The sequence below is a fragment of the Lactuca serriola genome, chromosome 2 (assembly GCF_051521515.1).
Source record: "Lactuca serriola cultivar US96UC23 chromosome 2, Lser_US96UC23_V15, whole genome shotgun sequence".
NCBI lineage: Eukaryota > Viridiplantae > Streptophyta > Magnoliopsida > Asterales > Asteraceae > Lactuca > Lactuca serriola.
Window position 1 is genome coordinate 166,553,558 of NC_136409.1, and position 8,735 is coordinate 166,562,292.

Sequence of the window (8,735 nt, forward strand, 5' to 3'; positions counted from 1 at the left end):
GATAGCCTATGGTACATAGACTAACCATCGACATAGAGTTTTAAACTTTTATCAGTGTGTGGTATATTATGACAACCCGAAATTTATATGTTGTACAACCACTCAACTCAATCAAAGTCAGACTTGTTTCTGCTATCTTTTAGCACTATTTAGAGTCTGTTTGAGTGTTCTAAGCCTAGTACATTCAAGGAATGAGTGATAGGAAGTGTTTGTTGAAGTTCAAAACCAACAAACAAGCCATAAACCCCTTCATGAGGAGTTTACGGCCAGGACACATGATTTTATGGCCGTAAACTCATGGTGGCCGTAAACTCTTGGCTATATATGTGATACTTGGCCATTTTTCAACACTTTTACCACTCCTAACTTAAGAACTCGGTTTTGCTCTCAACTATCATCAAGTTCTTCACTTAAATCTTCAAAAATGTAAGTGTTTCCATCCCTTGATTAGTGATACATCTTCTTAACTAGCATAACCCATTGATTCCATCCATTAACATCATCTTTTGGGTTAGATCTTCAAGAAACACCAAGAATACCAAGAACACACACTAGTGTTTTGGGCTGAAATCAATAGCTTCTATATCGTAAGTATCACTTCCCTATACTCGATATCTAGTTGAAACACATGTTAAGCACCTTGAAAATGTCCATTTCCCCAAGAAAAATAGGTGTTTACGGCCAAGAGCATCTCCCTTGGCCGTAAACCCTAGTTAGAGGTGCATATGAACCAAAAAATCCTTCCTAAGGCTTGGTATTGAGTCTAGAACACTTACTTGTGGTTTGTAAGACTTTAAAACACCTTTCGGCACAAATCATCATGAGTTTACGGCCGTAAACTCATGAGGCCGTAAACCCTATGGTCGTGAACTCCTAAGGCCGTGAACACTTGGCCGCAAACACCAAGTGTGGCCGTAAACTCCCCTTATACACAATCATTTGTGATTTATACCTTTCCATTCAAGTGTATCCTAGTCCCTAATGTGTTTTCCTTTCAAGATTAGTTGTATAAACACTAATTATATACGTATATGTGTCATTATATGCTTATCAGGATCTGTTGTGCTCAAGTCTTCACTTGACACTTAGCATCCTACAAACCGATCTTTCATTCGTGTCACTCACTGCAGGTGAGTTCATACCCCTTAACTTATCTTTTAAATGATTTTAAATGATTTTATGGGGGGGGGGGGATACAAGTAGAAACATTATAGTTCTTATATCAATCACATGTGATTAATAACTATCAAACATACAAATGTCTTATACTTCAAACTGTGTTTTCCAATCAAATTGCTTCAAATAGTTTTACAAACTCTTTTACATATTAAATTCCTTATTTAAACTCTTTTAACCTTAGACTTTATCAAATCATGTCTATATAAATATAGTTATATAATTAGGATTGAAAAGACTTAGGACTGATAACTCGCTTTATTTCCTGTTCCTTGTTTGGTTGTGGACTTAGGGTATCAGTTGTTTGTCCGAAGGTCGTTTGAATCTTTAGTTATATATTATGTGTAGGTATATAGATATTACAGTTTTTCATTTAGTTCAATACCTTTGGGTAGCAAAGGTGTGCAATCATGTTCATTCATACAAGCAACATTACTAGTAAACTATAATAGGTATAGGAAGTCACTACTTACTATTACTAGAACAATGAAACATACAACAGTCAGTTCATTCATGAGTCAATACAAATATACTATTATGAGAAACAGAGATAACATACTATTATGAGAAACAGAGATAACATACTATTATGAGAAACAAAGAGAACATACTATTATGAGAAACAAAGAGAACATACACTACACTATACAAAGAGAACATACAAAACACTAGTACAAAGAGAACATACAATACACTAGAACATACTATACAAACACTAGAACACTATAACATTAATGTGAGTCGCTACTTCATGGCATGGCAATCTACTTCTGTGTCATGTTTTGCAACCAGAGTCTCCTGGAGGGAGAGCGTGAATTGGTGTATGGATCTATACGTGATTGACTATCCTACACCTTGCTGCTAGCTACGGTGGGACCTGCAGGTCTACGGGTGATTAATGGCATACCATTTCGATGCCTTAGAGCGTCGTGTTATACTAGTCTATCAAGTATGGTTACAATCATATCACATTTTACCTTAATTAACAAACTGGTTTAAGGTAGTTAGTACATTGGTAGTTACTTACATACAATACTACTGTACACTGTTATTTTCGCATTGCATTCACATTGTGATCTTCTCACATAAACGGTGATGTAAACTATATTTTGGTAATGATAGTTATACTTGGGGAAGATACACTTTTACAAACAACACAACACATAGAACATTTGGGCCTTGGTAGAAGGTTACTTTTAGTAGAAAATGTAGGATTTTCTAGGAGATACAAACATTTACTACAAACACTTACAAACGTTTACAAACATTTACAAACACTTACAAATACTTACAAACATTTACAAGCACTTTCATACAAACAATGACACTAAAATACTTATGAACTCATCAACTTTAATGCTGATCTACGCTTTCAAAATAACTTGTATTCTCAGGTCACCAGTAGACAGGTACCGATGACCAGGTTTTAAGAAGATGAAGCACGTTCAAGACTCATCTCTTATTTTGATTCATAATTTTTGGTGTCTTAGAAACTATACATAACACACTTGTATTAAAATTATATTATTAATGCAATGGATGATGTTGTTGCTTGTTTACTATTATGTACTGTTGTGATACTGTACATGACGTCCTCCGCCCCCAAACGTTTCCGCCATTCAGGTTCTGGGGTGTGACAAATTGGTATCAGAGCATTGTTTATAGTGAATCGAGTATATCAAACCATAAAAGATATACAAACTATAAACACAACAGGATTAAAATACTCTGACCAAGAGTTTATACTTTTAAATAATAAAATATTTAACTAAGTATATATACATACTTGCATTCATACTAAAATCAATGTCACTAGGACATAACAAAAGTATTGCGGTTGTTGGAAAGCACAAGTAGGCTTGGGGACATATAATCATATATGGGAGTGATATAGCCTGATCAACTATATCTTTCCAAGAAGTTATTAGCATGTGCCTAGGAATGGTTGTGATGTTGCAACAAGTCTAAAAACTTACCAACACTACTACAATGAAAACATTAGAACATAACATAAACTTAAAATACTATAGGAGTATTTTGTGTTACTATAATTCTTATTTGAGAACTAAAGGTCTTTATTTGTAGGTCAATAGTTGCTTGGTGGATACGCTAAGGTTATATGTGATTAAGGTGTCATAGACTTAGAATCTGTGATCTTTGCTTTATTTCATGTTCCTTTTTTGGTTGTGGATTTGGAGTTAGGGTCACTTATTCGAAGGTCTATCCTGTTTTGATTTCATGTGACTGGTATGCACGATGCAAGTATTGAAGTAACTGATAAAGATCATCCTATAAATACCTTAATTAGTATGTCTATTAATTATTTCTTTTATCCCTATTCTCGCGTAGATAACATGGCTGGATTCCATCCCCACGGCGACTCGTACTTTCCCAACCAAGGTAACGGAGGATGGCTCGATGCAGAGCCAGAAGAAAATCATCCAATCCCTTTGGATGATGACTTCGCAGAGAACTTTTCGGAGGATTCTGACTCCGAACCCGAAGTCAATAACCTACCCCCAGTGGTTTAAATCCCGAACCCTAACCCCCCGTCCAACATTTTAAGGCCCCACACCTTTGTAGGCAACAAACTTGAACAGATGGAGCCATGAACAGGGTCAACCCTTACCTTACAACGGGGATCGAAGCTTCTATAACTTGAGCGGGGGAGGCTCAGCGGACAGAGTCCTGGCTATTCTGGTCCGCAGGATTGCTTGTAATGATGAGCAGGGTAGAGTGGCCATCAACCGAATCATGGAAGTTGATGCCGATGCGGGAGTCAATACCTTACACATTCTCCATCTAGAGTCTGCTTATGAAAGGACTCAGAACTAGAATACGGCCCTGCAGAGAGATCTTACTGCAACCCAAGCTGAAGTCAGGGAACTTCGAGCTCGTCAAGCAACGTATGAAAGGCGCATGAGAGACATGGAGCGCCGTCTGTCAGAATCAAGGACTCATTCCAGTGGTTCTCGTCGTAGATAGAGCCTACTCAACTTTATCTTTTGGATATAACTTAATTCTATGTAAAAACTCTAGTTTTAATTTCCTATCTATGATAAGACTTTGAACTTGTTAAGTCTTGTTAGGTCTTAGTTCTGTCAAAATTTTCCTATCTTGGTGTGCTGTAGGACCTACTCCTAGGTCATTTTTCCCGAACTTGCTACATCTGTTATACCAATATTATTCACAAATATCTAATCTCATAGAAATTAATATCCAAGTGCTTTCATCTTTCCAAGTACTAGATCTACATTCAATCATACTTTCATTGTGTTGTTGGGCTATAGAGAGTTAGTCCATGAGTCACTCTCATCATTCTCTCTATTAAATTATTATCAATATCTTCATCTTTGTGATCTTATATCTACAAGATGCCTCCTCGTCGATCAGCGAGGCGTACTACTCCAATAACTGCAAGTCAACCACCATCTCCTCCACAATACGATTCTGTAGCCCTCCAAGCGGCAGTATCTGCGGCTATTACGGCGGCCTTAGCGCAATTCAACAATAGCGGCACTAGTGGTGGTGCTGCAGCTGCCCAGTCTGCTCAGGGCGATGCTCCAGTACATGCTAGGGAGTGCTCGTATAAAGACTTCACCGGCTGCAAACCCAGGGCCTTTAATGGAACTAGCGGAATCATTGCCCTCTCACAAAGGTTCAAGAAAACAGAGTCGATCTTTGAGATCTGCTTCTTTCCGGAAGGGAGCAAGGTAAAATTTGCCGCCTGCACCTTCGTGGACCGAGCTATGACATGGTGGAATATCCATGTCAAGTCATTATCTCTTATAGTGGCAAATGCTATTGGCTGGACTCGACGAGAACTACTAGAAAAACAGCCTTTTACAACGCGCAATGCGTGTCGTAAAACGCTCAGTCGACGAGCAAATGCATGTAAAGGAAGGCCCTGTCATAATGAGAGGCGACACGCTTTTTCGCGTCGTCTATAGACGACGCACATTTACTGTTGGATTAGTGTCTAAGTCCATAACTATTTTGGTATGTAGTTGACCCGATGGTGCATGGTCCTTTTGGGTTGCCTTCACCAAAGCAACTTGATAGGATGAATTATGGAGAGAAAGGATTAAATATGATTTATTAATATATTATGAGAATAATATATTAAAGGAGAAATCATATTGTTTAATTAATATTAGTCAAGAATTAGTAAGAATTAAGTTTGTGGCTAAAAGAGATTAATTAAACTTAAGGGACTGGAATTGTAATTATAAGATAATTGCAATTAGGCTATGGATTGCCTTATATTATAAGGTTGGACGAATTCTATGGGGAAACCCATTGGAAATCGTCCAAGGCCTTTAAGGAAAGGAGTCCATGGGTTGCTTAGGGCTTAAGCATCCAAATTAGGGTTTCCTTGTTAGATAACCCTAATAGCCTCACTATATATAGAACCCTTATGTTCAAAAACGTGGTGAACTAATGGTCTAGGGTTTCCACACGTTTTTGAGAGCCTCCTTCTCTTCTCCTCTTCATCCTCTTGCTCTTGGTGTTTGTGAACCATTAGAGGAGTGACATTTGTGACTCTAAGCTTTCTAAAGTCAATACAAGGAGGATTTGAGATTGTTATTGCTACATAACAATCAAGGTATGATCTAAACCCTAATTATATGTTATATTGATTATCATATGCTAGATCTAGGGTTTATAGTCTTGGATAAATTGCATGTACAAGAGAGAAACCTAGATCCAAGCATTAGGGTTTGTATGAGCACATAGGATGTTCTTATAGCCAAAACCCATCAATGGTATCAGAGCCTTGATTGGTTTCTATTGTATTGATGCATTATGGAGCTGAAAATCAAATTCTGGCTTACTGTTCGACCTGACTCGGCGAGTTCCAAAGTGTGACTCGGCGAGTCGAAGCGTGAGACAGAGGAAATTTCGGATTTTGTTGCTGTTTTGCTTAAGGATAATTACCATATTCGTTTCAAACCTATAAAATATGAATTTTATTGTTTTTTAAAGAATATCCTTGCCAAAACACAAGATAATTACCAATTGATTCGATAATAACTTCCTTATATGATAAAGATTGGATTATTTGTATTAATTGGGTAACTTATTTTGCAAGAAATTGAAAATTAGGTCAAATATAGATAATGATGAAATTAATTGTTTAATTTATATTATTTGTTATTTGATCTTTGTGTTATGAAAAGTTTCAATTTTTCCCCTTTAGGTTTTATAGTTTAAATTTAAACTTAAAAGTTTAGTTTTGAAATTTAAATAGTTGAAACCCTAATGTTTTGAAAAGGTTTCAAAACTTGCCCTCAAGTTTTGGAATTTAAATTTTGATTAAAAGTTTAATTTTGATGTATATTTAAATTCTAAACCTAAATGTTTTGAAATGTTTCAAAACTTGCCCTCAAGTTTTGGAATTTAAAAGTTGATTAAAAGGGGTAGGATAGGACAAAACCTTCCATTATAAGTATAATGAAGTACAAAAGTAACTAAATGTTTTACAAATTCCCAATCTTAGTTACTTAGGCAAAAGTGAATTGATGCAATTCCATGAAATTACACTTTGTGCCCTTGCGAAGACGTTAGTGGAGCGTGTGTGGTTAACCGGCACACTAAATGGTTCTAAGCAAAGGTAGAAAAGGGTGACTCAATGTTTGTAATAGTTCGGTGGAGCGTGTGTGGTTTATCGACACATCAAATAGGTGACTGTAACATGTGAGGGCACCATGTAAGTTTGCATGGTTATTCACACCCGCTTTGTGATCCTCGGCATCCCAGTCACAAACTAGAGGGACATATCGAGATTTAAACATGCCATTGAAAAGTTCAATGAATCTCAAAGGATCTAGGAGTTTTCATAGATTTAAAACTTAAATTTATTTTTCGTTTTTCATGGTGGAAATTAGTGAATCGTCATTCACTTACCTTCAAATATTCTGCAACTAGATTACGACATCCCTTTTCTAGGTTGTAGCGTATTGTGTTGGGTCCTAGCCTTAATATCTCATTTGGGTGATTTATTAAGGACTCAATCAATCAACTAACTTGAATTTGTTTTCTCCCGTTTTGTAGATGTCAAAGTATGACAACTATGGTCTTCCCAAATCCCGTGGAACAATCATTCCGCATGAAGATGATATTCCACGATTTGATCGAGGAACAAGAGATCATGCTTCTCTTCTTCCACCTCCTCCAATTATTCTCCCTAACCCACAAGTTCGAAGGCTTGAAAAGTTCAAGCTCACTCAAGCCCTTTTGGCAAGTAAACATAAATAGATAGAAGTATTTTACTATTATTATATGTTAAATGAGAACAAAAAGACGAAATGGAGAAGGAAAGTTGGTGTGTGCACACGTCCTAGGGATGAAGTCACCCATTGATAGGTTAAGAATGTTGGGATCCATTGTCTGTGAGGAGATGGATGTTGACTGGGTTCTTCAGTCACTTCCTAACTCGTATAGTGAGTTCGTAAGAGAGTACTATATGATGAACCTAGACGTGACCCTTATAGATCTCACCTATATGCTTATTGCTGCTGAATCAGCAATGGTTTGGCGTAATAGAAAAACAAAGTTAATTGGTGAATCTGCCTTCAAGACCTCTATGGATATGGACAATGGCAAAGAAAGACATGCTATGATCGAAAAGTTTGATCATAAGAGAAAGGCAATGTCTGAACTGGTTCCATGTCTTGTTCCAAAAGAGTCAATTTGCTTTTATTGCCAAGAGAAGGGGCATTGGAGACGAAGTTGCCCTATTTACCTAAGAGATCTAAGAGATGGGAGAGTCAAAACGTATGGCTCTGCTTTAGGTAAAATCCATTGACTAACTTTTTTAAGCTCCTATTCTAGATTCTTAATACACAATGTGATAAGATTACAATTGATGTTTTGTAGGATCAAAGAAAAAGAGAGGAAGCTTAAGGGAAGAAGTGAGCAGAATCTAACCGTGAAGGAATGGATTTCGATCGCATTACTTAAAGATTAGATTCTCGAGCTGCTACTTAGAGTTAAAATTAGATTGCTAAGAAAGATGTATTAGCATAGTTTTTCAATGAATTGCATTGTAAGGAAAAAATTTTCCGCAATAAAATAAATTTTGATTTTATATTATTTATTTATCCTTGCAATGGCGTATATGAAAAATTGATGTTTGAATGTTTCTATTATTAGCAATAATGGATTTGATTCTTAATTATATTATTTGTGGAAATGTCGAGAATTTACCAAATAAGGAGAGTTTCTCATCGCCCAAGTTTCAATTGGACAGAAACTTGGAATCACGCAACTTGGTTGCACGATGAATGAGAAATTTCATATTTGGAAATTAGACTAATTCATTGACAAAGTGTCAAGTGAAGAACTAGGAGATCGAGCACACAAAGTTGCGTGTTGATCAAGTCCACCATAAGAGTAACAAAGATATTCGTCATGATTTACTAAAGGTTTAGTAAATATGATTATACTTACAAGATTAAGTGTAATTCTGAATTGATTAAAGGGTTTAGATCAATAGCAGAACGAATAAGAAGAATCAAGTAGGCAGAAAGATAAAAGTTTCTCCATTCTAAGAAGAA